The sequence below is a fragment of the Henckelia pumila genome, unplaced genomic scaffold (assembly GCF_033568475.1).
Source record: "Henckelia pumila isolate YLH828 unplaced genomic scaffold, ASM3356847v2 CTG_429, whole genome shotgun sequence".
Classification (NCBI taxonomy): Eukaryota; Viridiplantae; Streptophyta; class Magnoliopsida; order Lamiales; family Gesneriaceae; genus Henckelia; species Henckelia pumila.
The window spans coordinates 3,494,703-3,503,025 of record NW_027331826.1 but is presented as its reverse complement, the minus strand read 5'-3'; the positions used below and the strand labels follow the sequence as shown (position 1 = coordinate 3,503,025).

Genomic DNA, 8,323 nt, shown 5'->3' with positions numbered 1-8,323 from the left:
TATCCCCGAGGAACTGTGATGCTATCTGAGTTGTGGTGGACCGACTCACCAAGTCAGCGCATTTCATTGCCTATAGCCGGGAGTACAATGTGGATCGTATGGCAAGGTTGTACACTCAGGAGATCGTTCGACTTCATGGAGTGCCTGTGAGCATTGTCAGCGATCGGGACCCCAGGTTTACTTCTAGATTCTGGGGAAGTGTTCAGCGTGTGATGGGTACTACTCTCAATTTGAGTACTGCCTATCATCCGGAGACTGATGGTCAGTCGGAGCGCACTATCCGTACTTTGGAGGATATGCTTCGAGCGTGCGTTATGGATTTTGGTTCAGCCTGGCAAGATCATTTGTCATTGATCGAGTTCGCGTACAACAACAGCTATCATACTAGTATTGGGATGGCACCTTTTGAGGCGTTGTACAGGCGACGTTGTCGTACTCCACTCTTCTGGGAAGAAGTGGGGGAGAGACAGGCTGAGGGACCAGAGTTTATCCAGCAGGCGATAGACATTGTTGATCAGATCAAAAAACGGATTAAGACTGCACAGGATCGTCAGGCCAGCTATGCTAATATCAAGCGTAGGCCTTTGCAGTTCGATGTCGGGGAGAAAGTATTTCTGAGAGTGTCACCTTTCCGCAAGATTCTCAGATTTGACCTTAAGGGCAAGTTATCTCCCAGGTTTATCGGTCCGTTTGAGATCTTGGAGAGCATTGGCGATTTGGCTTATCGACTAGCTTTGCCACCGCATCTATCCAGTATTCACGACGTGTTCCACGTATCCCTGTTGCGACGGTATGTGGCGGATGAATCTCATATTCTACAGTGGCCTGAGGTTCAGGTGAACAAGGATTTGACCTATGTTGAGAAACCTATTCGTATCCTGGATTATAAGGATAAGGTTTTACGGAACAAAGTCATTCCTTTGGTTTTAGTTCAGTGGCAGCGCCGAGGCACTGAGGAAGCTACTTGGGAGCTTGAGGACAGGATGCGTGAAGACCATCCTGAGTTGTTTTGATTTCATTCTTAAGTTGTATTCAGTTGCAACTCTGTAAACGTTTGATTTGAATAAAGAATGTTTCTGATTTCTGTATTGCATTCAGTACTTAAGATCTGATTTCGAGGACGAAATATCTTAAGTGGGGGAGAATGTAGTAGCCCGTAACCAAAATCAGTAATTAAGGAATTAATCATAATTATTTGGATAGAGTTCGGAAGCTCCGAAGGTGAGTTCGGAAGTTCTGAACAGGATCGGAAGCTCCGATGCAGGATCGGAAGCTCCGATGGTATTACGTCAGGCATGACGTGTGGCAAGATCCGAAGCTCCGATCACCCCTATCCAAAGTCAACAAGTGATATTTTGACGCGTGGTAGATCAGGATCTTCGGATGCTCCGATGGCAGGATCGGACGTTCCGATCGAGGTTCGGACATTCCGATCGAGGATCGGAAGTTCCGATCATTGTCTATAAATAGAGGGTCGAGGCTTCATTTCCAATTGCCAATTCCGAGTATTTCCCTCTCCTTTCTAGTCTATTTGAGTTGTTCTAGCTTTCCTAGGCTTGACCCGGCGGTCGGCGAGGCGTTCGATAGTCATAGCAGAGTTGTGCCCAAGTTCTGGAGGCATCGACATCAAAGGGCTAACAACGGACGAAGGTATAGCTTTTGCTTCCTATAAATATTTAGGAGTATGCAATAGCTTAGTTAAGGCTTTTAGAGCACTTTAATGATAGTAGTATCATTTGGCAGTGTAGAGCAGACTATAGGCGTGGACCTAGAGTTGGTAGAGCTTGCACTGTTTTGAGGTACGAAAGTACTGTTCGAGATATCCTGACTGAGTATGCATGTATTATGTGACTGCATGGTTTATATGTCATTGATTTATGCTGCATTCATTTGCATACTGAGCTATCTCCTTCGAGATGTCTGTTAGTAGGGTTGTACCCTATCCTGTTAGTGGATGGACTTCCATGGCTTTGGGTCCGGTAAATCCACTGGTATTTGGTATGGGATCCACCTCCTGAAGCGACGGCACAGCGTGCTACATACCAGGGCCCGGTCTGTCTCTGTTATCTGATCCTTGACCTCGAGTTTATAGGGAGTTCACTTTGCATACATGTATACTCATACTCTCGTACTGAGCGTTTTATGCTCACGTCTCGTACTCTGTGTTTCTGGACACCCTATTCCATGGGGCAGGTTTGCGATTGGACGAGAAGGGTGGATCCAGGAGGGGCTAGTCAGTGGTTGACCAGCTGGAGCTTCGTCTAGGTTTTATTTCTGTTGTTTTGAGGTTGATATAGCTATTCGATTTGGTTGTATATTATTTGGATAAATTACAGATTCCTTTACTTGGGATTGTATAAACGTTTATGGTTTCCGCAGTTTTATTCTGATATCTGTTTAATTAAGTTAATTGCATGCCTAAGTTCTGTTAGTAGGTGATCCGGGGAAGGGTCACTACACTTGATTTTATTTTATTGATTGTTAGATTCATATTTGTCTTGTGGATAGTCTGATCAACTGTTTGCTTGCATGTTAATCGATTCCAAGTCGACAGAGGAGGTATTGATTTTGATCACTTTAATAATAAACACATGGTAAAACCGACTATAAATAGAATTCGGTTTCAGTGTGCGGTTTTAGGTGAAAACTGAATTTTCACAAATATTTAATGCATTCAAATTTTATTAGAATTATGAAAGATTAATCCGTCAATATTTGAGTAGGTTTGATTGTTCTAGAAATAGACCTTTGAACAAGTTAGGAGAATTCCTGTAATCTAAGATTAAATATGAGTCCTAAATCGGCTACATGTTACATGATTTGTTCGGTGCCTGCGTGTGTCTTGATTATCTTAATTTAATTATATTTATCTTTCAGTTATTTTAATTCTTATTATTTTTAGTAATTAAATTTTTATTAATTCGTTGCATCCTTCTTTATTATTTTTGTCTAGATTAAGTAAAATAATTAATTCTTGAGAATCGACAACAGTCCCTGTGGGATCGATACTTGGACTCTTTGTTCACTTTACTATTACTTGACCTAGTGCACTTGCTAATAGACACCGAATTAAGCGGTCAAGTTTTTGGCGCCGTTGTCGGGGACTGTTTGGTTAATATTATGATAGATTATTTGCTTGAGACTAGACATTTTTTTTTCTTGCATTTGTTCGATTTTTAATTTTAATTTTATTTTCTCTTACTTGTGAAGTACTTGGAGATGGATCATCGACAGGTATTCACAAGGTTTGGCCAGCATTACTCAGAGAATTTCTATGATGCTTGGGAGAGATTCAATGATTTGGCAAACAAATTTCGATGCCATGATTTTTCGAACTACACTCTAGTTCAAATTTTTTATGGTGGTTTGGATGCGACAACAAGGAGTTTGGTAGATTATGGATCTTATTCAACTGGCAGTCACTTGTTTTACATAGATTACGATAGTGCTATGCACTTGTTAAATGATATGGCAGATTTCGACTACCATAGGCATTGGGATTATTTCCTGCAGGGTTGGAGTCACCAATATACTCCAACACCCCACCACCCAAAGTTTTCAAAGCAACCTCTTGAGCATAACATGGAGAATGGAGCATACTCTGAAGAATTTTTGAATCAGTCGCAGGACATTGTTAATAAACAGTCAGAGATCAACCAGAAATTTTCGGAAACTCACATCAATTCTTTGAGTTTCTTGGATGAACAAATGAAGCTTCTGATGCAATCTATTCCTGATATCAACCAAGAGAATGAAGAGATTTGTGTTGATCAATTTGCATGTGAATGTGATCCTACAACCGTACTTGAGCCAGATCAAGAGGAAATTTTATTTGAGGAATCTTCATGTGAAGAGGAGCCAAAAGTGATAGTGGAGGAGGAAGAAATATTAAAGTTGAAAGATTTGACCTCGTCAATGAACTTTACATGTACACCACTTGAAGATATTTTCTTGCCATTGACGCCAACTGATGCGATAATGGATAGCTCACATGTGGATCGAGTGTCAAGGGGAGTTCGAGATCCATTGGAGTTGCCACGAGGACCAATCACGAGGAGTCAAGATAACAAATTCAAGAAGGCACTTCAAATGTTGTTGTTAAATTATCAAGAGGGATTTGGAGCACTTGAAGATCAATTTGGAAGTTGCCTATGTGTTCCTGAAGTGTTGGGAGTCAAAAACGGTGGAGAAAATAGCATTGAGGCAGAAGAGGTCTCGCTCGAGCGCAACCAAGTCTCGCTCGAGCGAGCGATCGCATTAAAAAACATCGGGTAGAGTGTTTCTCGCTCGAGCAAGAATCCACATCCGCTCGAGCAAGCGCAGGGGCAAGTGCGAGGCAGAGTCTTTCTCGCTTGAGCGAGCATGCACATCTGCTCGAGCGAGCGGGTTTTTTCGAAAAAAAAAACACACAATCGGTTTAATTATTTGGAAAAAAAAACACACAATCGGTTTAATTATACACAAATTATTGAAATTCTCTCAAGAATTTTATTCAAAGTTTTGCTTTGCTCTTCAAATCAAACTTTTTCAGTTTAATTATTTGGAAACGTTTGTCGATTGTTTCTCACTGAAGATTGTCAGATACAAGTTATCTGAAGATTTTATTTGGTTTCAATTTTCGTGATTTCTGTTGTTAATTGTCACGTCGATTAAAGGTGGAAATCCAAAATTCTATCAATTTTACTTGTTTCAAAGATTGGGCAAAACTTTGGATCTTTTGTTTATTGATTAGAGGTGGCGATTCAAATTGTAATCGTGTTTGCTAATCTTACACAACTAGATTCATATCATTTGGTATAAAAGCCAAGGTTTTGAATCAAGTAAGTATCTTATCTTCATCTGTTCTTCGTGTTCGTCATTCGTCATCCTTCGTTCTTCGTTCTTCATCTATCTTATATCAAATTTCAAAGCCGTTTCTTTCAAACTTGTTATCCAAGTCTCGTGCTTATGCTAAAAGTTATAAATTCAAAAAAAAAAGAAAATATCAGTCAAAAAGAAAAATAGTGGGACAGAAAATCTGAAAAAAAAAGTGAAGAAAAGTAGCTTGTGGCCAATTCCTTTGTCTTTATTCATCCATGAAGCAAGTCAGAGTCAAGTTGTCCATAAAATTTCTTATTTGTGTTTGTGCAATCTTTGTGAGTCAATTTTCAGGCGTCTAAAAGTTTTTAAACTTGAAGGTTTGAATTTTATTCTACAAAGCAAAGCCTCTCCATAAATTTGAGTGAAAAAAAGAGTGATTGAGTGATTCGTTTGGAGTGAACTGTGAGAACTTGTGTGAGGAAATTTATTACTAACGATTTTCTTACAGGTACCATGAATCCTAATAAAGATGCTAGTGAAAGTATGAACCAAGGAATTTCCAAGGTTCAAATGGAGGCGTTGATGGGGCAATTTACTAGGGTGATGAGATCGAAGTTAGAACCCCTTCATGAGCGGATGAGTAAATTGGAGGAGAGTAGTGGTAGTGGAAAAAAAATAAAGGTAGGAAGGGGAATGATTTTGAAGATGATGAGAGTTTTGATGAGAATTGGGATGGGGAGAGAAGAGTACATGGGGGTAGACATAAAAGAGAAGCGGTGCGAGGAAAATATACGGAGGGCAATAAGGAGGATGGGAATATTAGTAGCATTAAGATGAAAATTCCAGCGTTTCATGGGAAATCTGTTCCGGAGGCGTATTGGAATGGGAGAAGCGTGTAGAGTTTGTGTTTGATTGTCATCACTATTCTGATCTTGTGGGGCCTCGGGTTGCTAATCTCAAATCTTAAGGGCAATTAATGAATAAGCAATCACCAAGCATCCGAAGCTGTAACAAACAAAAAAAATTTATTTATTTAATTTTTTTTTAAAATAGGCTGCGCTCGAGCGGCTGAAAAGCGCCGCTCGGGCGCGCCCTGCCCATTTCGAGGCAGAACTTTCTGCCCCGGGCTGCGCTCGGGCTGCTGTTTTCTGCAGCTCGAGCACAGCCCTGGGCAGATTCTTGCCCACATTTGACAGCTCCAAAACTTGGCAATTGATAGCTCCAAAACTTGTTTCCTTTAATGTAAACACAAATTTATACATCTAACAAAGTCTCAAGCAAGTATACATGCATTTTATTACATCAACCAAGTCGCTAAAGAAACGATAACGATAACGACACAACTATCTCAAGTTTTATACATGTATTCCAAAACCAACAAGTTCTAAAGTTCCTTGCTTCTAACATTCAAAACATCATCTACAACCCAAGTCCTCACATGTTAGACTCTCTCCCAGCTGTCAATGACGTCGATGATCAGCTCCTGCCCTCTCTGTTGTCATGAACACATACAAAACAAGACAACAGCCGGATAAACTCCGGTGAGATACAAATCTCAGTATAACCAACATATCGAAAGCGTTAAATAAATCATATTAACTCTATTTAAAACTCAACTCAACAAATAGAGTACTCAAACGCTTTAAATACGAATTGATTCATATAACTTCGAAGCCATCAAGATTCATAAATGATCTTGACATGGATATCCATCTAACGAATTCGTAAACGACTCGCAAATAAGGTTAACCGCAACCTTGGCTTAGAATCAATTCGATATAACATCATATCAACTCAAATTTAAAGATCCACTACCTGAGATGGATCTACAACACCACAATCAAATCAAAACATAAACAAGTATGTGATTTTTGCGGGCCAACTCAAAGATAATCGTTCTTGAGTTTCAAAGTCCCTACTTCGCGATGTCGTCATTATACCTTCGTTTAATTCGATTCTGAACTCTTCAAATCTGAAAGATACAATCAAAATACACATATCAAACTTCATATCAATCTATCATGTCAGAAACAAACCAAAACCATCAAGATTTCATCAATCAAAACCATTTCAAACCTCAATCAACTTTCTTCGATTCAAAGTCGGCGTCTCGTGTTGTTGGCCTTCCAAACGTGACTGAAATTGAACAAGACCCATTCTTTAACATTGATAACATCTCAATAACAACATCAACTCAGAATTTGGCTATCAAAACAGTTCCAAAACTCGATTAAACGACGTAGCGATTCAAAATCGGTAACCGACGTAATTCCCGACTTCGAAACTTGTAACTCAACTCATATATCAGCATATATCTTATAAAACTCAGCCATAAAACAACATATCAGCAGCTATACTTGTCAAGATACATGCTACAAATCATAATCAATCCTTTCAAGCATTCAACTTTGATCCGGTGTCGAAACTAGATGCAATACACAACTCAAAACATCACCGAAAACTCAATATCTGATATCTATCAATTTTCGAAATTCAAACCATGCTAAAATATATAAAATCTTACACCAAATCGAAGCCCTTGTTGTAAGGATTCCAGAACACTTTTCGGAATCAAAATCGGATACCCGGAGCAAAAGTTATAAGGGTTTGAAGATCAAAAACTCAAAGAAAAATGGAAGAAATCGAGCTCTGTTCTTATTTTTCTGAAAATTCTCCTTCATACACGTGCATAAGCTGAGTATTCAATTTAATATCTGATAACTTTAAATCCTAATTGCAATTTAGCCCCTCATTTCTTCAATAATTGCAATTTGGTCCTCGGCCCTTATTTTAATTCAATTTCAATCCTAAATAATTTAAGAATATTAGAATTTAAATCAAAACTCTAAATATTCCCAAATTAAATATACTCGGATTAAAATTAAATAAATTCAGATTAATCTCTAATTAATCCCGGGCCTTACATTTCTCCCCCACTAAGATATGAGTTCGTCCTCGAATTCATAAACAATATAGATATGCAGTCCGCATGCTCATAAGAATAAAAATAACTGAAAACTGAATAAGAACTCACATCAATGAAATAAGTAAGGAAATCGTTGCTTCATATCTTCTTCGACTTCCCAAGTCGCTTCTTCAACTCCGTGTCGACTCCATTGAATCTTCACCAATGGAATGGTCTTCGTTCGGAGTTGCTTCGTCTTTCTATCAAGAATCTGAATAGGTTGCTCGAAATAGCTATGAGTGTCATCCAATTCAGCTTCATCGGAGTGAATCACATGAGATGCATCAGATATGTACTTCCTCAACATCGATACATGAAAGACATCATGTATTCCAGATAAAGACATAGGAAGAGCGAGTCGATAAGCTAGATTGCCTATCTTCTCGAGAATCTCATACGGCCCAATATACCTCGGAGATAATTTCCCTCGTTTACCAAATCGAACGGTGCCTCTGAACGGTGAAATCTTCAGAAACACTCTATCCCCCTGATCAAAAGATAACGGCCGTTGTCGTACATTTGCATATCTGGTCTGTCTGTGCTGTGCTGTTCTCATTC

The 8,323-nt window shown here is 39.2% G+C and overlaps 1 pseudogene; it reads left to right on the top strand.

Moving 5' to 3' along the window:
* Positions 1-3,468: 3,468 nt before the first annotated feature.
* LOC140871186 (uncharacterized) overlaps positions 3,469-8,323 on the top strand; it is a 36,824-nt pseudogene continuing 31,969 nt past the window's right edge.